The sequence below is a fragment of the Equus przewalskii genome, chromosome 26 (genome assembly GCF_037783145.1).
Source record: "Equus przewalskii isolate Varuska chromosome 26, EquPr2, whole genome shotgun sequence".
NCBI lineage: Eukaryota > Metazoa > Chordata > Mammalia > Perissodactyla > Equidae > Equus > Equus przewalskii.
The window spans coordinates 32,298,981-32,324,689 of record NC_091856.1 but is presented as its reverse complement, the minus strand read 5'-3'; the positions used below and the strand labels follow the sequence as shown (position 1 = coordinate 32,324,689).

Here is a 25,709-nt window from a genome sequence, read left to right as displayed (position 1 = left end):
CGCTCGTCCTATTGTGACTGCGCACACCTGGTTGTGCCTGTGCACTCGTCCTATTGTGACTGCGCACATCCAGTTGTGACTGTGAGTTTTACTGAATCTTCACCACAGATGGTTTGAGAAGCTCAGATTTAACCTGCCCTGTGCCTCAGTTTCCTCTTCAATAAAATGGGGATAATGATGGCTGAACCGTGTCCCCCCTAAATTTGTATGCTGAAGTCCCCACCACTAGGACCTCAGGATGCAACTGCATTTGGAGACAGGGTCTTACAAGAGATAATTAGGTTAGAACGAGGCCATAAGGTGGGCCTTAATCCAATATGGCGGGTGTCTTATAAGAAGAGGGACACACACAGAGTCACCGACATGTGCGCCTGCACACGAGCCAAGGAGAGAGGCCTCAGAAGGAACCGACCCTGTCCATATCTTAATCTGGGAGCTCCAGCCTCCAGAACTGTGAGAGAAGAAATCTCTGTTGTTTAAGCCCCCAGCCTGTGCTATTTTGTTATGGTGGCCCAGCGGCAGAACAAGAACAGGATAATCCGCAGACGCTCTCCTCTAGGAGGTGGCACAAGGGGAGGCAAGCTGCAGGCTCTGTGCACAGCAATTCTGAGTCCCGCTGGGTGGTCCCTGTGAGGCCCCCCGCCCCCCAGGGGAAGGAAACTCTTCAATTAGGCCCCACTGTGCTCCCTGCCAACTGGCCCCAGTCCCCTGTTCTCAGCGAGCCTTGGGTTACCTGCTGGGTGGACGTCCTTTCCCATCACCTCCTTGGCCACATCACATGAGGCCCCAAGAGCCCTCCTTTGGAGCCAAGCAGCTTTCTCCCCGTTGGAGCCCAACGTGGTCTTAAGTCATGAACAGTCACGGCCCCTCTTAGTCCAGGCTGGTGCTCTTTTGACAGTCAACCGTCTTCAGAACTTCGTTAACTTTTTCTCTATTTGTTTCCACTGAGCTGCTTATGCCAAAGACACGGCCAACTTTTTCTAGACGCGAAACTCTAGACTTCCTCGCGGGTGCCCTGAGCTTGCCGGAGGTTTTAACAAAGGGGCTGAAGGCCTCACCCGGATGTGATCGTACCCGAGACTGAGTCTCAGCTGGGCTCTATCACACAGAGCACTTCTCAGGTTTATTATTCTTTTGTCTGAAGTCTGCAATGTTCTTTATTGACTATTTGTGGATTACCCATTTCGAACGGTCCCTACAGAAAATTTGAAATTCACAACTAGACATCTCAAACAATACATTTCTGGGGACACAGACATCGTTAAATTTAAAACTCCTATCTGCTCCAAGTTCATATCACATGTTCCAAATGCCAATGTGTCAGAAGTGTTACTAAAATGTCATTTGTAACTCGAATTTTGCAGAATCAACTAACTGCCAGAGGGGCCGGGACTGGCTCTGTTTTGCCCACTTGTCATGCCAAGAGCAGACTTTTCCAAAAATGCCCTGGGTCCTCCCTCTAGGTTGTCTGGAAGACGAACCGCTCGGGTGGGAGTGGGGGTATCGCACCCTTTTCCACTGGAGGACGGGGTCCTTATGCCCAGGCTGAGCTCCTGAAGGCTGAGGGCCTCCTTCTGTGACAGCGTCTCTGCATCCTCCCATGGGCTCTGAGCCCTCAACGCTGGGCCCCCGGGGCTCTGCTTCCTTTCTCTTTCATTGGATAGAGATGAGAAATAGTTGCATTTTTCAACCTTGCAAGTCTAGAACTTCTGGGTTTTCTCTTTCTCTCCCATCCCTGCTTGCAAACGGGCTAATTCCTTCCGGAGCACATCTCTTTCCAGTGGTGTCTTGTGAAATGCAGCTTGCTAGGCTGCTGTAACGGAGCACAACAGAAATTTCTTGCTCACAGTTCTGGAGGCGGGAAGGCTGAAGCCAAGGTGTCAGCAGGCTGTGAAGGAAGGAGCTGTCCCAGGCCTCTCTCCCGGCCGGGAGGTGACCGTCTTCTCCGTGTCTTCACCTTGCCCTCTGTCTGCACAAGTGCGTGTGAAAATCTCCTCTTCCTATAAGGATGGGGGCCCACCTGATGACCTCATTTTCCCTTAGTCACCTCTTTAAAGACCCGGTCTCCAAATACAGTCACGTTCTGTAGGAATTCAACTCAATTCAACACAGGAATTTGAGGGGACATGATTCAGGCCATGACATGCAGCAGACAGCATCCAAGACATGCTGGACATTTTGCTCTCCCAGGCCCTTCAGCCAGAGCCACAAGTGCAGTCCAGCATCAGCTTTACAACTTACTGCACGCAAGGATCTTTCCGAATGTTTCCCCGTGTATAACATGGGTCACCACCTTTCCTGCCTTCAGTGAGTGTTTCCTTGTCCCCTGTTACCTGCTCCTAGAGCCAATGGTACATATTTGTTTTTGTTGCGGCCATGACTTCTAGGCACCAATATCTGTACTGGTCAGATTCTGCTGGGTTATGCTGCATAACAAACATCCCCAAACATCAGCAGATTACCATGGCCAAGCTCTATTTTCACTCAGGTTTAATGTTGGCTGCTGTGTGCTTTCCCTCTGCCCCACTGCTCTTTGCCTGCCATCTTCATCATGGGGTCCAGGCTGAAGGGGCAGCCTCTATCTAGAGTGTGTCAATCAGGGAGTAAAGAGCCAGAGAACTGGCACAACCACAGGACGGCTTTTAGAGCTCCTGCTGGTTGCGGGCATGTGGTTGCTCTGCTCACATTTCCTTGGTCAGAGCAAGTCACAAGGCTGAGCCTGCCGTCGGTGGGCGTGGAGGTCTGCTCTGCCTGCAGGGACCATGGGGCAGCGAGGGATGACCTCCTGGGGCAGGGGACTGCTCGGACAATGCCCCATCTGCCACCATAGGTCACACTGTTAGGATGTGCCACGTGTGGGGCTTGGCGCCAGCAACTTCACATCTTCGGCTGGATGAGTCCTCATAGCCCCATCTTATAGATAAGAAAGATGAGGCTTCAGGAGCGGGGGAGACTGTTCATTATCTGGTATTATAAATAAGATCTATGCACATACTTCGAAAAGCTCCAAGGGGCTACACCTATCAGGTCTTATTCCTAGTACATCTTTTCTCAGTAGCCGGGGTGAGAAACGGCTGGGTGAGGAAGGGCTGGCCGTGGGTGTGGCCCGTGGGCGCCCACACAGCTGTCGGCCGTGGCAATGTTCTCAGTTGGGCTGGGGAGTCGCAAGCCAGCCGCACCCCCTGTCAAGGTGTTGGAAGAGCCAGCTCCTGGGGGAGCCCACACCCCACCCCTCAGCTCAGCTTGGCCTCGCCCGCCCGGCACTGAGACCCCAGGAATTCTGCCCGAGCCACGCAGGGCTCAGGACACGGGCCCAGAGAGGGCGGGGTCTCCATCAGTAAGTAAGTGCAGCTCCTCTTGGAGGAAGGGATAGTCCCGCTCCGTCCCAGAAGCCGGCGGGTGCGCAAGCTCCTCCTGCCATAAGTCCCCCGGGGGCTGAGCGCTTTCCGGTCTGTTTGTTGTTTGTCTGGGGGGAGCGAAGGAAGAACTTCAACAATCACATGACCTTGTTATTATTATCCTTGTTTCACAGCTGGGGAAGCTGAGGCCCAGAGAGGTTAAGTGGCTGCCCACAGCCAGTGGTCATGCGCTCAACATGCAAACCCGATTGAGGACGGCGTCAGTGAGGCCTGAACACGAGGCCACGAAGACCTGCATTCGAGGAGGCTGTGGGTGGCCTGGTGGGGAAGTGGTTAGAGAATGAGGTCTCTTCTGCTCCTCAGGGTTGTCCCTGGGCCTTCCCAGGCCGCCTAGGTCAGCAGGCCTGTCCTTCGGTGACGGGGAAATTGTAGGTGTGACAGCGATTCTTGGGGAGAAGGACAGAGTCTGGGGGCCCGAGATAGCAGGAGAGAGTACCATGCACGGGGCAGATGGCTGTGCAAAAGGACGGCGTAAGGACACTTGGACATGCATAGGACACACACACACACGCACAGGCACACACACGCACGTTCACATATGCTGCACACACATTACATTCATACCTCTCCAGACAGAACACACATGCCACACACAAATACAACATATACACACACACACACACACACACACACACACACACACACTCCACCACCACAGACTTTTTCTCGGTTTTGACACTCAACTCAGAGAAGGCCTTTTTTTGACTTCAGATTTTGGGAAACGTCATTATTAGGAATAATATTAAAAGCAATGCCGACAACAGTGAGCCGTCCCCGAGACCTTGCTGTGGGTCAGGAAGCCCCTGGAGACTGTGTGGACGCCCCACTGGGTCCTCGCGTCCTCCCTGGTGTTGTCCCCACTGTAACGACGGGGAAACTGAGGCTCCGTGGACTTGGAGCTTGGAGTCGACGGAGCTGTCATTGAACACGGGTCAGCCTGTCTCCAAAGCTACACTGTGACCGTTCCCTCTGAAGCACAAACAACAAAATCGAGAACGAGAGCCCCACCTCGCTGCAGATGGAGCTCCGGGCGCCCCTATCCCCCAACCCCCGCCCCCGGCTGATTTAGGCTCCGTCTGTGGGCGTGAGGTTGGGGTCGCCTCAGGTTCTCAGAGGCAGTCTGGAGGGGAGCGGGAGGCAGGGCACTGGGGGGCAGAGAGGGTGCGGAAGGACAAGAGGACGGAGCTTGCCCCTGGCACGCCCTCCACCTTTGGAACCCAGGCCTGCCCACCTCCTCAGGGAGTCCAGACTGAGTCTTGTCCCCAGGCCTCGACATCCCCAGGTGGCCTGGTGAGAGGCTTCCTTCCCCTGTGGGGACGAGGGCTGGGACCCTGGGGCCCTGCTTTCCCTAGGGCCGTTCGCCTCACCCCCCCAGCCCTGGGCTGAGCAGGGCCCAAACTAGCCTCTCCCTGTGGAAGGGGATGGAGCCCCCACGGCTGCCCCCTCCTGCCTGTGCACGCTCAGGACAGCGGCCTCTCAGATGCCAATGACAGCGCCTGCGGTAGAAGGCCAGCCCACTCTCTGCAGCCCTGAGAGGGCAAGACTGGAAGCAACCTCTGTGCCCATCCATTGGGGATTGGATAACCACACGCAAATACGTGTGCCTCAGGGAGTACTAAGCAGCCATGAGAATGAGTGAGGGGCCACTACGCATCCAGACTCGGAAAGGAGACCACAACGTGTAAGAGAGAATAAACAGCCCAGCAGGATGTGTAGCATTACCCGTATTGACAGAAAAACCCGAAAGACTTCATACTAAACTCTTGACACCGATTATCTGGGAAGTCGAATCGAGGGGAATTGGGAGGGAGACCATTTTACTATATTCTTTACCTTCAGTCACAGTGAAGACATCTCGTCTTTGAAATTTAAAAAAAAATAAGCCAATGGTGGTGGGGGGGCCTCTGAGCCTCTGCAAAAGATACGAGAACTTGCTTCCCAGCCTCCCGTCAGGCAAAGTGGGCGGCGTCGACCTCAGGACCCGGGGCTCTTGTCTCCTCCCCGATGTCTTTCCTCCTGTCTCCCCAAGCGAAGGCACTGCCCCGTGTTTTCGCAACACTTCCTCGAGTTGGGACCAGGAGGCATTCTGAGAGGCACTGCAGGGACCCGGCCTCGAGAAGCCTGGGGTCTGTGGAGTGGGGCAGGGGGCAACAATCACAGAGATGAAAGCAATCACGGCAGCGAGGGGGTGGGGGCACCGCCAAGCGCTCGGGGCTCTGCCAACAGCTTCCCACCCGGCAACTCACGGGACCCCGACAGTGGTTCTGTGGGTTTTCTCATGTTACCAGTGAGAGGGGCCCTGGAGAGCAGACCCGGCCTCGCCCTGGGGGTCCGTGCCCCAGCCACAGAACCTCTTCAGGGACAGAATCACCCACCCACTGAGCCCGAGTCGTCCCCAAGAAGCAACAGATACACCAGACAAGAAAAGTTGTTGCGGGGGATGCAGATGGAGCCTGGTGAGGGAGCCACCTCCCCATGTGCCCAGGGCAGCGCACACATTGATTTGCTCCTCGCAGGAGGTACCATGGGCCCTATCTGAGGTGGGAGAGAGGACAGTGGCCAAGGTCGCCGTGCTGGAAAGCGTCATGGCCAGGGTTTGAGCCCTGGTCCCTCTGATTGCAAAGTCCTCCGTGCCTAGCTCTGGGCCTGGCGTCCAGCACTGTCCAGAGCGCCCCGTCCTTGATGTCCGCACGGCACTTGTCATTGAGACGTGCTTGATACCTCGTTAACCTCCCTCTTTGTCCTAGTTCTGCCAGGGTGTGACCTTGGCCATGTCATTCTCGGTTTCCAGGCCTCAGTTTCCCTATCTGCACATGGAGGGGGCTGCCCTGGGGGTGTCAGCTTCCCATGCAGCTGAGTCATCCTAGACTTCCACTGTGGAAGCCAGGAAGAGCTGGTGGGGTCCCCCGGGGCTGGGGCAAATTTGGGGACCCGCGCTCATGTCTGGGGTGACGGAGGAGAGCTCCACAGACGGCCCCCAGCACCCCCTATCCAGCAGCCTTGGCCAAGCCTGGCTCCCCACCCACATCCCTCTGCCCCTTAGATCCCCCGTCAACCAGACTTGGGACCCTAACCCCAGAATCCCGCTGTCACCCTTGCCTCTGGCTGCGGCAGCCCCCCACCCGGGCTGGTGCCCAAAGCGCCTTGAAAAACCTCTCTGTGGCGTTCCTTCCCCAACACACAGCCCCAGCTCGCTGCGAGGTGAGCGGAGAGCGAGGGCGAGAGCAGGAGGGAACAGAGCGAGCAGGCAGGCGGGAGAGGGGGAGAAATGCAAATGTTTTTCATCCTCCTTTCTTTTAAATGCCGAAAGCAGCCTTGACAGCCTCTGAAAATAAATGGCACCGACTCGCTGGGATTTCAAATTCCGTGATTAAGGGCTGGAGCAAATACTTTTTCCCTCCCCCCTCCCCGGCCCTCCCTCCGTGGGCTGATAGAGCGTGCGGGCCGGGGACAGCTTTTTGCGAGCCTGCCAGGAGCTCTGATACGCAGCCTCCCGCCGCCGGCAGCTTCTGCTCCGGGCTCCCGGGCTGTTTATCAGGAGTGCTCACGCCGGCAGCCGCGAAAGCAGCTTTAAATCCCCTGCCGAGCCTCACCACCCCCTCCGCGCCTGCACGCCGCATGCATGGGCACACACACACATGCACATGTGCACATACACACGCACGTGTGCACACATACAATACACACGTACATGCGTGTGCACAAATGCACACAAAACACAGCACGATACACACATGCACACACACATGCACATGAGCACAAAGGCACATGCACGTGTGCACAGGCACAATACACACATGCAGGCCTGTGCACAAAGTCACACAAAACACACAGCACAATAAACACATGCACACACATGCACGCACGCACACACCTGGCCAGGGTGGGTCTCTGCCTGTTCTCCAACCAAAGCTGAGGAAGGCTGCGCAGGTTGGGAGATGAGAGGAAGAGGGGAAAGAAGGAGGGGATGCAGAGGGGAGGTGGGAGGGGGCCAGAAGGAGAGGGGCCTGCTCTGGGCTCGCAGCTTGCTGGGGCTGCCTTCCTACTGCCTAGAGGGGGGCCTGCTTCGATGGAGCCACAAGCCGTCTCCCTTCTCCTTAACTGTTAACTGCTCCCGCCCAGTGGCTCTGAGCTTCATCCTGCTGCCAGACCCGCCCCCCCACCCCTACCCCCGCACCCTGAGGTCCTGCACCTGCCCCTGAAGCAGACAGCCCTCCTGCTGAGGGGCCAGGCCAGCTCTGGGTTGCACCTTCTTGGGATTTGGACTCCCTGGTTGGAAAATGAGGGGCTTGCACAAGACAGGGCCTCGTGGTGGCCCCAGGGCTGCGCATTCACAGGGCGCCGGGCACGGTGGCCCCACCAATGCCTCAGACCTCCTCTATGAGGCTGCTAACTCTCCGCCTGGCAGGTCTGAAAGCTGAGGCTCAGCCAGGAGTCACAGAGCTGGAAAGGGGGGCAGTCACGGCTCACTGTGGGCGTGGGGTAGGACAGAGAACCCTCCTCTGATTCTGGAGGGCCACCTCTGCTCAGAGACAACACCCCGAGTGTGGTCATCATGAGGAGCTGACAGCTGGTGTGAGGTGTGGAAGCCAGGCCTGCTTGAGGTGCCGGTCGGCCGCATTGTGCAAGCTTCCAGCAAAAGGTACAGGCTCCCCGGGCACCTCTGGGGCACCGATGCGGACCTCCGGCCCTGCAGCTCGACCCAAGGTGATGCAGGGGCAGCAGAAGGAGAGGAGCCGCGGAGCATGTGGCTGGTCTCCAGGCCGGCTCTGCAGAGGTGGAGCACCCCTCCGTCCCTGCCCTCCCCTCAACATACACCCTGAAGCCAGTGCCTCCCAGGAGGAGCTGCCACCTGGAACAGAGTGGTAGGGACACAGAGACACCGCTGCAGCTTGCCGAGCTCAGTTCTGTCCTCCGCACACGCCCCGGGGAATCCTCACTAGGAACATACCCATTGTACAGATGAGTACAAGCTGAGGCTCAGAGAGGGCAAGTGACTGGCCCATGGTCTCTCAGCTGGGAAGAGACAGACTCAGGATTCAAACCCACTTTTGCTCCATTCTACCCCTCAAGGCAGAGACGTCTCAGAATCCCCATTTGTTCTTTATGTGCAAAATTATTAGGCTGATCAGCATGAAGGTGCCGACGTTCAGCCACTTTGACCTGCAGAAACCTCAATTTCGGGCAGCTCAACTCAAGAGCAGCTCTCGCTGGGCGGCTGCTCTCTCCTGGTCGACACAGCTGCGAGGCGATGCTGGGGACAAATGGGGCTGCGCTGTCCCTCCTTCGTTGTAGAAGCTGCCCCACGAGGCTCTGGCCCCGCCAGGGGTGCGACTCAGGCAGGGGCGACCTCCAGCCAGAGACGGGGTTTCCGGCACCCAGAGAGTGGAGGCCACAGGGCAGGGGGGGGGACGCCAGATTCAACAAGTAAAAACACAGGACGCTCAGTTAAATTTGTATTTCGATGAAACAAGGAATAACATTTTAGTTTATGCATTTAGTTTCTGTCCCATGCAAATATTTAGAGTAAAAAATTGTTCATTATTTCCTGAACTTCATGTCTACCTAGATGTCCTGCTCTTTCCCGGGCAGCTCTGTCTGGACCACTTCCTCTGAAAACAGGCTTTGAAATCGGGAACTCTTTGATCCAGAGCCCCCACTACAGGCGGGAACAGCACCGGGATCCCCAGAATCGGGACGAGCCTGGGTGGATGAAGGAGCCTGGGGTTTGGGGCTGAACTGGGCTTTCCCAGCTGCTGCTTAGGGAACTGGGCGCTGGATCAGTCAGTCGTGACAGGCCGCGTTCCACACAGACCCGAGCGGGGGGTGACATGGAATGAAAGCTGAGACGTCCCAGAAAACTATCTGTGCGATCTCCCAAACACCCACTCCAACTCCGTTCCCTCGGGCCTTCCTCTATCACAGAGTCCAGAAAACTAAAATAAGCCATTTCTCAGCTTCCTTTGCAGGTAAGAGTGGGCATGTGACCCAGTTCTGACCAACGAGATGAAAGCAGAGGATCCTGGGGAAGGTTTCCCCTGTTGAGTTAAAAGGCAAAGATTTCAAGGAAAATATGCGTTATCCTGCTCAGAATGTGGACTTGATGGCAGGAGGTGGAGCAGCCATCTTGTGACCACAAGGTGTTCCTGAGTGCCCCATTAGGGACCAGTGCCCGATGCTCGGCTGAGGCAAACCTTCCCCGGGTCTTACAGCACAAGAAACAGTGTGAAGTCTCCAAATGCTGTTTTCTGGGGAGAGGATGTTCCTTCATTCTAAGATTATGTCCTTCGTAGCTTTTTGGTTTAAAAATGTAATTTATTTCATAAAATGAAGTGATAGTTGATGATGGGATTTTGAACGTGTGTTTTGTCTTCTTCTCTTTAACCTCCTTCTCTAGCAAAATTAAAAATTGGCATCCCCACATTAGTCCGCAAACTTCCTTTGGAAATTATATTGGTCTCTGAAACCCCAAAGCTTTGGGAATGTGCCCAAGCATCCCCTGACTCCCTCGCAGACCCCGGCCCAGCTGGGAGGACAAACACAGAGAGGAAGGGCCGTCCCCACCAGGGGCCAGCAGCAGGCGGGGGTGGGGGGTTGGGGGTGGGCCCAGGGGCCTCCATTCCAGGTGCCTGCCCTTTGAGCCCCAGGGCCTGGCACTGAGAGGATGGACGTTCCCAGCCTGCTCTGTGCCTCCTGCTGCCCCCTCCCCACCCCGAGTGGATGTCCCCAGAGGAGCAGGAACAGCTTGTTACAGCCCCCCAGGAAGGTGCGGCCCCCAGCACGCTGTGTCCCAGGCTCTGGCCACTGGACCGTGTATGCACACCTGTCCCAAGGCCCCTGGGCTTGGCAGGTTCTGGCCAGGGACGGCCACACTCAGCCCAGAAAACCCCGAGGTGACCAGAGACACCAGGAAGTCATGGAAGAGGCCAGGCCTCCCAGGGAGACCCCTCTGCCCCACCCATCGGGAGCAAGGACCCTGGAGAGAGCGAGGGCGGGAGCAGCAGGCTGGGAAACTGCTCCACCCCAGAGAAGCAAGAGAACACGGCGCTACCCGCCCCCCAGCACTTCAAACCCTGCAGCTCCCACAGCTCGGCCCCAAGAGAAGCAGGGAGAACCGCGACAGGCGGGCAGGCTCGGGAGGGGCCGGGAGGGGCCTGGAGGGCAGGGCAGAGGGCTGAGCCGGGTCTCCGTGCCCTGCCACCCTGGGGCCCATCCTGCCCCACACAGACCCCGGAGAGCGTCCCGTCCCCCAGCTGCAGAGAGCAGCCAGATTCCCATGCGTTCGGGCGCTCTCTGATGGGGCAGGCTGGTGGGCACACGTGGGTTAGACCACACGGGTGACGCGCAGGTACACTTGTGGGTCGTGACCACTGCACCACGTGTCACGCCACAAAGGTGCTGCGCTGTTACAGCAAGACCCGGCACCCTCTGTCCCAACACACAGCTGGGGAACAGCAGATGGGCGCTCGGTCCTCTTCTCAGGGCTGGCTTTGTCAGCTGCAAGGACTTCCAGGGCCGGACGCCAAAGCCACCTCATTACACGTGTCTGCTCCTTCCAGCCTCATCCTTCCCCCAGCCCTTGCCCCAGGCCCAGCCTGCTTTTAACAAGTGTCAGTTGAAGGTCTGGCTGGAGTCAGACAGGGCTGAGTTCATATTCCGGCTGAGCTGAAAGTGGCCTGGCTGAGTGATCTAGAGCCAGTAGCTTGCCCTCTCTGAGCCTCAGTTTCCTGTCTGAAGGCTGGAGAAGATGAGGCCCACCTCCAATGACTGCTAAGAGAGTTCATGTCAGTGCCGAGAAAAGGCTTTGGGCTGCTGGTGAGAGAAATGGCTTGATTCCTTTCAGAAGTTTCCAACGTTTCTGAGCTGATGGGGCTCCTGGGAGACGCCTCCAGATCTCTCACTGTTCAGAGAAGCATGGGCTCCACTTGCATTAGGGAGGGTTTATCTTATTTTTGAAGAAGTTGAGGCCACTTCGCAATCAGATTCCTCGTGGCTGGAGCAGAGAGGATGCCAGCAAGGGCGTTAATCAAGGCTCCTTGAAGACATGCAAATCGGGAGAAAGCTCAAGTGATTAGGGCGTGAGGGGGCCTGGGGTCCAGATTTATCCCTGTCTGAGAAGAGAGAACCAGAGGCTCGGCTGGGGGCCGTGGCCAAGGGGCCTCCGTGGGGGCTGGGGACAGTGGCCTGTGGGCGAGTGGAGGCAGAAGGAGAGGGCACAGGAGAGAGCCACGCAAAGGTGGCTGAAGGCCCTTGATGGCAGGATGACGTGGTACCCCGCTGGCTTCCTGCTTCCCCTGCAGCTGCAGAGCCTGGGGGCTGCTCTGGCAGGACCCTCTGCCCGGCCGGCATGGGCCCCTCTTCCTAATGGTCAGAGACTGGCACTTCAGCAGAGATGGCAGGGAGCCTGGCAGTGCCTACGACGTGGTGGGTGCACCCACCCCGTGTGGACCTAGGGCCTCCACTTCTATGGGCTTGTGTGCACAATGATGCCGTCCTGGGGACGTGTACATTAATGAAAAGCTGGAACCAGACAGTGTCCCCCAAGGGGGCTGTTTGAGCTGGTCACGGGATGTGTTTACCATGGACTTCCTCGTCCCCCTGAAAAACGACGACTTAGACGTGGGAAGACAGTCACAACATATTGTTAAGTGACAGAGAAAAAAATGCAGGTTGCAAAACACTGGGTAATGAAGCCCATCTTTGGGAAAGAAAAGATATATCTAGAAAAACCTGGAAGGAAGGGCAGTCACAGAAATGTCAACAGTGGTTACTGTGGAGGGGGTAGATTTCAGGTGATTGTTACTTTCTTCTTTTGTATTAATTTTTTATGATGATGGGTATATATTACATTTATAATCAATAAAGCTATTTTCTCTTCTCTCTCTCTCTCTTTTTTTGTTTTTTTGGTGGGGAAGATTTGCCCTGAGCTATCATGTGTGCCAGTCCTCCTCTCTTCTATATGTGGGTCACCTCCACAGCATGGCTGATGAGTGGTGTCAGTCTACACCCGGGATCTGAACCTGCAAACCCAGGCTGCCAATGCGGAATGCATGAACTTCACCACCACGCCACGGGCCCAGCTCCTTCTCTTCTCTTTTTAAGAAAACTGCTCTATTGCTTGGCCTCACATGTCCCCTAGTCCCTTTACTGTGAAATAAATCTCCTGGTGGACCATGAGTGACACGCCCGCAGCCCCCGTGGGGGTTGAATCAGCAAGCCCCCTTTCTTTGCAGAGAGCAGCTGTCCACCACCCAGGGAGAAGGCAGGTCAGGGCCTGGGGTCACTGTGAGACCCTCATGCAGCCCCACACCGTCTCTGGATGATGCAGAAGAAAATGGAGCACATGGCGATCGTCCCGTCCAGGGTGTAGATATGCGTCCTGTGTGAGCCCAGCCTCCTCCTCTAAAGCCCCGGGCCAGAGGCAGTGGGGGACTCAGAGCTGTTCCTTCCAGAAGAACGATGTGGCGCACACAGCGAAGATTAGGGAGCACCCCAGCAGGGCCTGGGCAGCCCCCACAACCAAACACATGAATATCTCTGCAAAGAAATGCACAAATATTCATATCAAGGGGAATAAATAATACTATAAAGAGCTTCCCGTCAGTTGAGGTCAGGTTTTGCCTCCAAATGAATTTGCCACCATCTTCCCAAAGAACTTGGGTTTTCAGAACTTTTATCCATTTCAGAATTCCAGTTAAGGGGCAGGGGTCCGATCAGGATCGGGGCTCGGCGGCTTGGCTGTCTTCCCGCACGGGCCCCCAGCAGCGGGGCTGGCTTCACGAGCGAGCAGCCTGCGAGGTCTCTCAGGGCCCCAGATGGTTGAACGCTCTGCTGTTGCCATCTTGAAATTCTTAATACACTTTGGACAAGGGGGGCCTGTTTTCCTCTCGTGTAGACCCTGAAAATCACACGGTTGGTCCTGCCAGCGTCCAGGGAGAGGCCTGGCACAGGGCGGTTGCTCAGTAAGTGCTCATTGAATGAATGAATGAAATGTCATCCCCATTTCACCCTGCTTTGCCCTCCCCCCAAGTTCTCCATCAGTGTGGAGAGCCAGGGTCCCGAGTGGCCCATCTCTGGGGAGCCTGACATCCATGCAGATTCTTGGGGCTCCCAGACCCTCATTCAGAATCTCAGGAGGAGGCATTTGAGTTTCTCACTTGTCCCCAAGTGATTTGTCCCCCGTGACTTTGAGGACCAACCGTGTGGTTGTTTTGAGGGCAACCTTGCTCTCTCTCCCTCCTTTTCTAGCTGTGTGATCTTAGGTAGGTTGCCAAACCTCTCTGAACTTCCTATAATGGCAAGGGGTTCACTCTTAAGCCCTCCCAGGCCAACTGTCTGGGAAGAAGCCCTTCCTGCCAGCTATCAGGGAGCTCCTGGGGGGAGGCAGTCTGGTCTGCCGAGTCTGGCTGGTCCCCTGAGCATCCCCAGCTTCCAGCCTGGGGGGGCATGTGGAGGGCCCAGGGGACACTTCCTGTGTGTGTGGATGGGAAAGGAGGATGATTCCCCAACCTCGTGGGGCTGTGTGGGGAGGAGTGAGGGCAGGCAGAGGGCTTCGTCAGCACAGGCTGGGCACACAGTCGGTGCCACATAAATGGAGCTGTCATTACTGGTCTCCCCACCTCCTCCTGGGGCTGTGGCAGCAGGTGAGCCCCACCAGAGGCTGGAGGCAGCGGCAGGAGAGGAGGAAGGCGGGGGCCGGAGGATGGAGTCCAGGCACGTCCTGATACCAATTAAGGCAGCTCGGGAGCAGGGGGGCCGCGGTCGGCATTTATCAGCCAGTCGGGGAGGGGCTGGCAAGCTGTCCTCTGGCTGACGGATTAGACAGCGGACAATTAGGTTTCAGGCGGGCGCGCGCACTCTCCCTCACACACACACATCCCTTTCTCCATCAGTCTGCAAGGCCCATCGACAGAGCCCAGCTGGGTCCCTGCCCAGCCCCCAGTGGCAGGGACAAAACAGACACAGAGCCCTCACCCGGAGGAGGCAAGGAATGCCCCTCAAGGAGAATAGCCAGGGACGCCCCCCCCAACCCTACACCCACGTGGACCATGGCTGAAGACCCCACAGTTTCTCCCGCAAGCATTGCTTCTGGCTGGATGAGGAGTGGGGGAATTCTCGAGAACACAACACGTAGGAGGCGACAGCAGTGATGGTGCTTGCTCAAGCTGAGCGGGGGGCCAACCTGAGCCGCCCAGGGACCCCCTGCCTCCCCAAGAAATGGTCCCCCCTCCCCTAATTGGAGCCTTTGATCCATGGGTCCCAGGGGAAAAGAATGTGTGAGCGAGGATGCGGACTTGGAAGGACTGGGCAAACCCGAAGGAGAAGTCTTCAGGATTCTGGAATGTTCTATACTGCAGATGCCCTGGGATGAATGAGGAACACGAGAAGGGAAGGATGATCCAAACCCTTCTTCGAGAACGGCAGAATCGGGCGGGACCCTGGGCAGCTCTGGCCCACAGCTGCAGGCCAGTCTCTGTCCTGGTCAAATGGGTCCCCAACCTCTCCCCTGGACCTTGGACACCGTGGCTGCTGGCGGCAGGACCTTCCTGCTAAGATCATGTTGGGCGCCTGACCCTCTAAGCTGAGCTCGTCCATGCCCCCGGGCTCTCCACGCTGGCAAATGGCATCGTTGTCACCCCAAGGCCTGGTCCAGAAATCTGGGTTCGGCCTTGCCTCCCCACCGCCCTCCCCCACAGCTGTAAGCACCAGTCTCTTTGCCTCCTGAAAGGCTCTCAGACGCACCGCTTCTGTCTGTCCCCTGGCCACACCCTGACCCCGGCCGCCACCCCTTGCCTGGAGACTCCACCGGCCCAGGTCCTTGGTCTTCCCTCCCACTCTGTTCTGCCCCAGCCACAGAGGGGTCACTCCAATCGCCCTCCAGTTGCGCTGCCCTGCTTCAAGAGCCACACCCCCAGCAGCCTAGGAGGAAGGGCCCGGCTCTGGCCGCGACCATAGGCTGCCTCCTTCCTCCCTGGTCCCCTGGTTATTCACGCCGCGCCCTTGGCCGTGATCCTGGGGACGTGTGCGGTCACCTGGCTGATGTTTGCCCCTCCGTCTCCCCCTGGAATGTAAGGAGGGCAGAGGCCCGCTCTCCTTTGTTCACCCCGTCGGCACCTGTCACCTGGCAGGGACTCTCGGCATCTGTGGAGTAAGGCCCGAGGCCCGCCCTGTCTGGCCTCCGCCCGCCCACGAGGGCCACACCCAGTACCGGCTGTTTCCTGAAGACCACGCTTGTCCCACTCTCCGGCCCCCTGCCTGGAACGCCCGGCTTACCCCAGCGCCCTCGGCCACCAGCTCCCGCTTCTGGCCTCAGCTCGGCTGTCAATTCTTCCTGAAGCTTCTGCCTCTGCAGCTAGACCAGTCTCCCACTCTGGGCGATGGCCGCCCACACGGCTGCTGAGTCAAGGCGGCTGGGCCACTCGTCGGCCTCTCCAGCCGGTGGGGGCTCCCTGGGGGCGGTCGCGTTCACAGAGCCCGGCACACAGCAGGTGCTCAATAAGCGTCTCACAAATGGACGAGCCCAGAACGCCTGCTCTCTCCCCAGCAGAGCCCCCGCCTTCGTCTGGCCACGTCTGCCCGCTGCCTGGGGCTCTGAGGGGCCAGGGCCCAGAGTGGACACGACCAGGCACCAGGCTGATGACACAGACAGAAGTGCTCTGGGAATGCCTGTCACTGGGGACTCTGCCCACAAAGGGGGCAAAGGATTCTGGGATGACCAGCTTTGAGGGGCAGAGGACAGGTTGGGGAGAAAAGGGACAGAATATTACCTTTATTAGTGAAAGACGGCCTGTGGGACCTTGGCGCAGCACTGTCTCGGGCTCTCTTGTGTCCTCCTTGTTACAACCTTGAGAATAAACGGCTTTGCCCTTGTTCTTCAGATGAAGAGCAGCCGGAGGGACCCGAAGCCGCTTGTCCAGGATGCCACAGCCATACGTGGCGAATCCAAATTCAAACTCAGTTATGGCTGGTTCCGGGGGCTGTGTCCTCACTCCATCCATGTACCAGGGCCTCCTCACTGCCACCCACTGTGCCACCGCCCTGTGCCAGCGTCTCAGGAGAGGCACCCGTGTGACAAAGGCAGTGGGGCCGCATGAGCCCGGTGAGCAGGAGGTGGGAACACCTGAGGAGGCTGTGAGAGCCAAGGCCCCAGCTAGCAGTCAGGGGTGAAAGCCCAGGAAAAAGCAGACCAGTCACGGACCTCTCTGTGCCTCAGTTTCCCTGTCTGTAAAATGAGGACATATTGGCACTGACTTCATACTAAGGATAAATATCTGTCAAGTGCCCAGAACAGTGCCTGGCGCAGAGAAAGCATGTGTGATGGTCTTAAATAAACAAACGGGGAACATGGTGGGTCCACGTCCAGGGGGACGGCAGGGGAGTCCCCGGGACATCTCTGCACTGGGAGGCTCACGGCACGGGCCAGGAGGAGGCGCGGGGACGATGTGCTGGGGGTGGAGGGGTGGGGTCACGGCTTCACTTTCCCAGCCAGTGGCTGGAGCAGGCCCCTGGAGAGCCTGGGGTGGCTCGGTGAGGCCACCACCGAGGCAGGCAGCCACCCTCCACTGGTCCTTGGAGGCCAAGCTGAGGGAGGCCGCCGGGATAGCATCCTTCTCCCCTTCACCCAGTGGGTGTGCACACAGGCTCCCAGGTCAGACCCCAGGGAAATGAGGGGGGCAGGACAGCGGCCCGAGGATGAGTTAGATGGTGGGTGAGGGGGCGACTCCCCCATCAGCATCCACTCCAGTTAAGGTATAAAATGGTGAAGACACCCCGAGGCAGAGGGGTGATAATAATTCTTGACTAGGCGTCACAAGGCTGGTTGTCTTTCCATTCTGACTCCATCACTCACTCATTCATTCATTCAACAAACGTACAACAGGCACTTATCAGGTGCCAGACCTGCCCTGGCTCTGGGGCAGAAAGCTGAGCACACAGACACGGTACCCGCCCTCAGGGGACTTACAGGCCAGGAGACACACTGAGCAGGCTCTTTATCATTGCCAAGAGGACACAGGAGGAGAAGCGCAGGGTACCGCAGAGAGGGACTTGCCCGGGTGGCAGGGCGGCCTTCCGGGCGCGGCCAGCCCTGAAGGACGAGCAGGGCTATCTGCGAGGCCTGGGCTGAACATGGCCGCTGTCTGCGCCTCCGTTTCCACGTTTGTAAAATGGGATAACTCATCATGGTTGGTGCCCCACACATGCTTGAGGACCCGCCTCGATTCCACCAGCAAGAAAAGGAGCGTGGCCCTTTAAGAAATTCCCCAAATGGGAATTTTAAAATGTGGACAAAGAGAACAGATTAGTGGCTACCAGGGGAAAGGTGGGGTGGGGGGAGGGCACAAAGGATGAAATGGTGCACCTACAACACGAATGACAAACATTAATGTACAACTGAAATCACACAAGATTGTAACCTATCATTAACTCAACAAAAAAAAAAATTCCCCAAATGGGACAGGGGTGTCCTTAAGGCCAGGAGGCAGAATCCTAGCCTGGGGATCCGTGATCTATACCCAGGACCCCAGTAGACCAAGGTCAAAGGCAGAATTCAAGCCTGTCGGACCCGAGAGGCCTGTGGCAGAGCCACCTGGCCCTCTGTGGGTCCCCCAGCCCAGAGCCCCCTCCTCCTGCTGCTCCTGACTTTGCGTCAGGTGCGCAGGCCCCCACCCCTGTCCACCTCGCCTCGGGGGCCCTCACCACAGGCCCTCTCACTCCCTGAAGGGAGCACTCGCAGCCAGGAAGGCCAGAGTTCTGTGCACCCAAAGGCTCCTCGTGGACTGTGGGTGTCGTTCTTGCTTGATCGCCACCCCCCGACACACACACCACCAACCCCAACTATGGAGCCTCATGCAGCCCCTTATTAAGAAATTGGTCAATTTCCTGCTAATTAAAATAAATACTATGCCACATTAAAGGCCAATTAATTTTCAGAGCTGCCAGGAAAACATGCGCCTGGAAAACGCACCCCCACCCCCTCGGAAGAGACAGCCATGCAGCAGCAGCCGCGAGGAGTCCGACACACGCGCAGCCTCCAGCAGGGGCGCGGAGGGAGGGAGGACCCGAGGGGGACTGGCTGGACGAGGGGCTACCTGCCCAGCAGGGCTTCTTGCTCCCAGAGGGGCCGTGCTCGCTCAGCCCAGGAGTCTGGGACCCCACCCCTCTCCAGGACACACAGGTCCCCAGACCAGGTCTTGCAAGCCAATCCCACACCCAGGGCAAGCTCCTTCTCCATAACGTCTGTGAGAAAGACGGGGTTCTGGAAGGCTGGTGACCCCCAGGCCCTGTGCCCCTAAGTTATCTTACTGAGCCCCACAGCAGCCCTCCGAGGGAGGTGCCACCCTCTCCATCTGCAGATGGACAAGCTGAGGCTGGGAGCCACCAAGCCCCTCTCCTGAGGTCACAGCCTCTAGGGCAGAGCAGGAGGCACGCCTGGTGCCCCCTGACTATACCCCGATAAACCTGTAGCGGTTCCTGTTACAACCCTGAGCATTTTTCCATAATATGAAAAAGGGCAGGGGAATTGCCATGTCTGCATAAAAACAAATTTCGTCGGCTGGGTTTGTTCAAGGTGAGGCTTACCTGCTCCCTAATCGTAAGAAAGCTGTCTACAGAGAGGTTGGGACGTGCCAGGAGGCATGCTGGTCCCTGTGCAGTTGTCATCTCACTGAATCCTCACTAGCGCTTGAGGCCCAGAGAGGTTAGGTAACATGCCCATGGTCATACAGCCTGCCCATGTCTTAGCCATGGCAATCTCCTATCTTTAAGGTTCACGTTTTTCCATTTCTTCAAGGTCAAAACCAAGGTGTGTGGGTGTTCTCCTCTCCAGGCAGGACAGAAAAGAACACTGGGTTCACTGTGTGACCTTGGACAGGCCCCTTTCCCTCCCTGGGCCTCATCTTGCTCATCTGCCAAATGGGAGGGCTCCCCTGGACTCCATTCAACCTGAGCATCCTGCAGGGGCCCTCCGTCTGGAGCAGGTGGCTCGGGGCAGAGGATCCAGCCAGATGGTAGTAACAGCTGTCCCTCTGCCAGGACAGGGAGACCTGGCTGCCTCGCAGGGAGCAGCGGGAAGTGGCCCGGGGGCCAGACAGGAACACAGTGGGGACGAGGGCCCAGCCAGGGCTGGCCACAGAGTGCTCCATGGGCTGCTCCCACACGGTGGGTGTCTGCCCGGCCCCTGCTCTCCACTCCCCATGCAATCCAGGCATCAGCGGCTCAGCCCACACCAGGAGCAGAAGGCATGGAGGTGCGCAGGGGAGGGGCTGGGGGAGCGACAGGCGGAAGCGGGGGGCCTGGCCCTCTGTGGGCCCCATGCCTCCCCTCTTGCTGAGCTCTAACCGGGAGCCCCGGCATTTCACAGAAGCCTCTCCCGGAGGAGTGAGCGCCGAGGCGCCTGCCCTTCCTCAGTGAGGAAGCAGAAGGAGCAGCGGGGCTGGGCGGCTCACTGCTCGGGGCGGACCACCACGCCACCCCCTCAACCCCTCTAAGGAGCGCCTACCGTGTGACAGGCGCGACGCTGGGACCGAGGACCAGAACACACATTGGCTGTGGCCCTCGTGCCTGAGAAGTCACACTGAAGGGGGGGAATCAGATGGGAGGTAAATGTGGGTGCCGCTCCGGACAACTGCCACTCGGCCACAAGTGTGCACAGAATGCTGGATGCACAGAGAATGCTGAGCAACTCGCCAGGGGGGTGGTTCCTAGGGCGGCGGACACCTGACTGGGATCTGCCCGCAGCCCAGAGAGGGAAGGACCCTCCTGGCAGAGGCCACAGCATGAGCAAAGGCCCAGCGGCATGAAGGGACCCGCTGTGCGGGAACAGAGCAGCACAGCGTAGTAAGAGTGGACTCAGATGAGGGGCAGACTGGGGTTCCAGCAGTCAGGGCCTTCTGAATCATGGTCTGCCAAGTCTTAGAATCAATAATAGTAATGACAACAATAGCCACCCTGTTACTGAACAGTTATAACGTGTCCAGCTCCCTGCTAAGCCCATCTCAGGGACCAAGGCTCACCGAATCATCCAACAATCCCCCTTAGTGGAGTACTGGTAGCATCCCCATTGACAGATGAGGACACTGAGACCCAGAGAGGCTAGGTGAGTTGCCAGTGGTCACACAGCTCGTAGAGACCGGGCTGGGATTGGCCTCCGGCTTCTACCTCTCACCCAGCAGCATGTGCTGTCTCTAAGGAGTTTGGACGTCACCTTGAGGGCAACTGGGAGCCATGAGGGATTTTGGGGCGGGGAGAGCAGAGTTTCAGTGCCCCAAAGCCCGGAGTCAGGCTCGTGGAGACTTGGCAGGTCTGCTCCAGGGTCCATGGGTCGCTCCAGGCCTTGTCTTCCTTTGGCTCTCTGCTGTACAGCGGGGTTTGGCCTGAGTCTTCGGCCCTGGCCCACTGTCCCTGGGCTCCAGCCTGAGGGCTGGGGGCCATCACTGCCAAGGCCTGTGCAGAACCTGGACTCCTACCGGTCTGGGGTCTCAGCTGCTCTGAGCCTCCCTGGGCCCCTACATTACCCGCTCTTACCTTCCCCCTTCCTGGCTCACGGATAGCATCTGGGGGGGGGGTGCCTGGGAAGGGACCCCCTGTGGAGCTGAGCAAGCCCCAGAAAGAGCCCAGCAGAGGTGGCATCCCCTTGGGGTGCACCCAGAGAGCTTGGTGGGTCACAGAGCCCCCAAGAAGCTCTCTCTTCCTCTGGCATCCTGTGCATGCAGAGTTAGTTGTTTATTTGGTGTCTTTTTTAGAATGTGAGGCCCTTGGGGGAGGGAGCCTGGGCATCTAACCTAAGGTTTGGCTCAAGATGAGCATTCAAGAAACACTGGAAGAATAGATGGAAGGAAGGAAGGGAGGGAGGGAGGGAGAGAGAGAGGGAGGGAGTGGATGGATGGACGGGTGGATGGATGGATGGATGGATGGATGGATGGATGGATGGATGGGTGGGTGCATGGATGGATGGATGGATGGATGGGTGGGTCTGGATGGATGGATGGATGGATGGATGGCGGTGGATGGATGGAGGGGTGGGTGGATGGATGGATGGATGGATGGATGGATGGATGGATGGGTGGATGGATGGATGGATGGATGGATGGATGGGTGGGTGGATGGATGGATGGATGGATGGATGCGTGCATGGATGGATGGGTGGATGGATGGATGGATGGATGGATGGATGGATGGATGGATGGGTGAGGTGCATGGATGGATGGATGGATGGATGGGTGGGTGGATGGATGGATGGATGGATGGATGCGTGCATGGATGGGTGGGTGGATGGATGGATGGATGGATGGATGGATGGGGGTGGGTGGATGGATGGATGGATGGATGGATGGATGGGTGGATGGATGGATGGGTGGATGGATGGATGGATGGATGGATGGATGGGTGGGTGGATGGATGGATGGATGGATGGATGCGTGCATGGATGGATGGGTGGATGGATGGAGCGAGTGAAGGGTGACTGTCCCCTGCACCAAGAGGCATCCAGCGACTCAGGCCAGGAGGGCGAGAGCACTGCCTCCGAGACCTGAGCTGCAGTTCACTGAGCAGCCCCTCCGCCCTCCCCAGAATTTTCATTAGGACGCATCTGCGGCCCCTGGCCCCCCTGGCCCCTGGCCCCCCTGGCCTCTGCCCCTGGAAGACGCAGACGCCTCCACTGGCTTTATTAAGGACCTATTAACCCGGTGTCTTTCAGACCTGGGCTACAGAAGCAGCTCTCGGCAGGGCTAACGATGCTGTCACCGCAGACCTTGGTAGAGAGCCCCAGAGGTCCTCCGGCGGGAGGGCCAGGAACCTGGGGTTACAGCGAGGGCATCAGAGCCGCACAGGCCCGCCAGTGCCTCTGCTAATTGGCTGTGTGGCCTTGGGCAACACACTTCCCTTCTCTGAGTTGCAGCTTCCTCACATGTAACATGGGGTAACAGTGTGCTTGTCTGAGGACTCCTGGAGCTGCTCTTACACCCCTCAGCAGGGAGTAAGCACTTGCTACAAGGAGTGACAACCCAAGGACCCTCTGGGAGCCGGCCACCTGATCCTCCCGGGACAGGCAGCTGCGGTGACCATCCCTAATTGATGGATGAGGAAACTGAGAACAACAGCGAGATGAAGGGCTGGGCAAAGGCCGCACAGCCGGGAAGTGACAGGGCCAGGATTCAAACAGAGGCAGTAGGCAGCGGAGGCCACAAACCGGGCCATTTCCTGCCTGGCCACTGAGCAGGAACAAAGCCTGGGGCGGGTGGGGAGGGGCTGGAGGGGTGCCTCTCCCACCAGCTCCTGTGCTGAGCGGAGGGGGAGCCGGGACAATAACCGAGATTTACGACGTCAGCGCCATTAACTGCACCATCTGGATGCCACGCGTCCACCTGGGTGTATTAGGGATCCCAGTCCTTCCGCAGAAATGGCAGGGAGGAACAAGGGGTGGGGGGAGGTGAGAGAACTGTCATGAGCTGCCAGGTTGACCGCAGGGACCGTGTGGGGCCCCCCCGGCTCTCAAGTTCCTGACGTACCCCAGAGGGGGTCTCCCACTGAGAGAGCTGGGGCCCCGCCAGTCTCAGAAGAGTCAAGAATGGTTGAACCCAAAAGCACAAACTCCTTGATCAAGGTCAGAGGACGAGCAGGAAGGCGGGGGTGGGGGGGGGGTGACAGTAACACAAACCACGCGGTGCTGGCTCTCAGGGGTGCGTTCCATGCCACCTTCCAGGCTGCTGATTCCCAGAAGGGGAGTTCACCTCTCTGAGGCTCTGTCCGTTCGTCTGTGAAATTGGGATCGTCGTGGCCTTCACCTCTCAGGGTTGTTTTGAAGGCTAAATGAGATAAGGAAATGGACAGACCTCGGCGGACGCCGGCACGGAGTAACCCCCAATCCCGGCGGGTCGGGAGGATTACCCCATTTACCAGAGGGGAAGACCCAGGCCCCAAGGAGGCAAGCGACATGCCTTGGCTTGGCGGCAGGGCCTGTGACAGAGATGGGCCTGCCTGGGGACAGAGCCCAGGCCCAGAGCCTCAGGGCCCGAGGCAGCAGCGCTGGGTCACACCAGCGAGAGTGGCGCACTGAGCGCCTCCAGCTCCAACAACAGCCATACGTTCTGAGCTCTGTGCCAGGCGCCGCTAAGAGCTTTTCTGCCTCACTTCACGGAACCACCACAACTTGGCAGGTGGGCGCTGCGCTGTCCCTGGGATGCAGGGGCACGAGCTTCCGTGGGGCCCAGCTAGAATTCACCACCAGGACCAGCTGGTTCTAAAGCCCTGGGCCCCAGCATTCGCTCCTGCCCTCTGCACGGAGGCAGGGACTTCTCTTTATTATAACAACTGCTCCCTGTGTCTTCATTTCCTCCTAAAAGAAGGAAAGGGACAAATAGGATGCTAGCCATGGTGGACCCCCAGTCTTCTGGATATCAGACAAGCTTTCCCTTCGGTCCTGGGCACCTCTCCCACATGTTGCCAGGGGGAGGGGAAGGGAGGCAGGAACGTCACCCAAGCCCCACCCTCTCTCCTTAGCTCTTTCAGAGGCTAAGCAGCTAGAACCCCTCAGCCTGCACAAGGCCACCGTGGGGAGGAGGCTGGGAGGGGTGGCAGGGAGGGGGGAGGAGGAGGTTTGAAGCCGTGGTCCCCCTTCCTTGAACACTGGCTCCGTGCATTCCCTTCTGGTCAGCCTGGATGCTGGAAGGCTGAGGCCGCCCCATTCAAAAAGCAAAAGCCTCTCCTTTCCATTCTAGAAAACCCCAGAGACCTGGGTTGCTCTGCTCACCTTCTCTCTTGGCCAGTGTGGCCAGGGCAGGGGCCAGGGGAACAACAGCTGTCCTGCCCTGGGGAGAGAGGTCCGGGAGTCCTGGGCCTGGGCCCTCTCTGGGGCCCATACCCCCGGGAGCAGGTCGGAGAGCCTGGCGCCCACGGAGTCCCTCCCGGCTGCCGGGAGCAGTGGCAGATGGGGAGGCTCCGCTGATGGCCTCCGCCGGGCCCCCAGGCCCTGTGACCCATCCTCCAGGGAGCTCCCGGCCTGTCCATCCGAGGTGACCCTTCCCCCTTCCCCACAGAAGCCCAGACCTCTGACCCTCATTAAAAACAAACCAAACCAAATCTGGAGAGAAAAAAACCCTCCACAAACAGCCTCAGAGATGATTGTGTCCCCCGCCCTCCATGCACACACACACACACACACACACACACACACACACATGCACACGTGCACACCCGCCTCAGACACGCAAGGCTGCAGCCAGGCTTCCAGATAAACAAGCTGCTGGAGAGCGGCTCTGGCTTATGAAACATTTAGGTGCCCCTCGACACTTGCTTCCAGGGGGGTGGGCTGTTTCCTCGTTTTCTGGTGAACAGAGAGTGGAGAGGGAGCCTGGGGGTGGGCAGCACTTCACTTCTCCCTCTGTGCTCTCTGCTGCTTAGTTTGCGGAAGGGGATCCGGGGAGAGGGGACCAGGAGACACAGGCGGGGGACCCCTGGGCGTCACCTGGAGACGTCCCCCCCACCCCCGATGGGGAGGCCAGGCTCGGAGAGGGCTTCAGGCGGCCAAGGGCAGCAGGGCCTGGTCAGCCCGCCCCAGGCCAGGGCTCCGAGAGGCATCGCCCAGCGCCCAGCACTCAGACGACGTTGGGGACCCGGGGCGGCTGTGTCCCTGCCCCCTGGGCTGCCCGCCCCCGGCGCCTGGAAGCCAGCGAATCGGCCAGGAACAAAGGCGGGGCCGCTTTCCAAAGGCCCACAACAAACAGTGCTGCTATTTTCCCCTTTTTTCCGCCCAAGCGGGCGGCCGGGCAGATCTGGGGTCCGGGCGGCGCCCGCGCGGGGCAGGCCCGGGGCGCATGCGCAGACCGGGGCGCCGGAGGCCGCGGCCGCCCGCGCAGCCTCGCTCGGGCTGGTCGCCGTGGCAACGGGCTCGCGGGGGGAGGGGCCGGGCGGCGCGGGCCGCGGCGGCTGCTATTTCTGCCGCTTCCTGTTCCTCGCGGCCACGTCGCCATGGCAACCGTGTTACTCACCGCGGCCGCTTCCCGGCGCGGCTGGCGCGTGACCCCGGCCGCCCGCGCCCCCGTCTCTCGCTCGCCGAGCCCCCCAGCCCCCCGGCGCCCCATCCCGTCCTCCCCGCCCCGCTCAGCCGGGGCCCGCGGCCGGGAGGGAGGGAGCCGATGGATGGGGGACGCTTATTAAAAAGACATCGTAACCGTTTCCGTTTTTATTACGTTGACAAGGGAGCGTTATTTACTGTTATTGTTTGCCGAGCGGGCCGCGCCTGAGCGCGGGCGGCCCCCCGGGAGCTCACCTTTCGGGCGGGCCCGGGAAGTCGCG

General features: G+C 58.6%; 2 long non-coding RNA genes across 4 annotated transcripts; both read right to left on the bottom strand.

The window, feature by feature from the left end:
* Positions 1 to 777: 777 nt before the first annotated feature.
* On the bottom strand, positions 778 to 7,546 carry LOC139079763 (uncharacterized). Its single transcript, XR_011533695.1, has 3 exons — positions 7,294 to 7,546; positions 5,253 to 5,547; positions 778 to 4,388 (listed from the first exon to the last, which is right to left on the bottom strand). It is a non-coding gene; the product is annotated as an uncharacterized lncRNA (long non-coding RNA).
* Positions 7,547 to 8,862: 1,316 nt separating this feature from the next.
* Positions 8,863 to 25,271, bottom strand: LOC139079762 (uncharacterized). 3 transcript variants are annotated; one of them, XR_011533693.1, is made up of 5 exons: positions 24,166 to 25,271; positions 23,313 to 23,751; positions 23,074 to 23,221; positions 15,693 to 17,666; positions 13,020 to 14,228 (listed from the first exon to the last, which is right to left on the bottom strand). It is a non-coding gene; the product is annotated as an uncharacterized lncRNA (long non-coding RNA). The 3 variants fall into 3 exon arrangements; XR_011533694.1 differs by lacking the exons at positions 13,020 to 14,228; positions 23,313 to 23,751 and adding an exon at positions 8,863 to 12,956 and having other exon boundaries at positions 24,166 to 25,266; XR_011533692.1 differs by lacking the exon at positions 23,313 to 23,751 and having other exon boundaries at positions 24,166 to 25,267.
* Between the last annotated feature and the right edge of the window lie 438 nt (positions 25,272 to 25,709).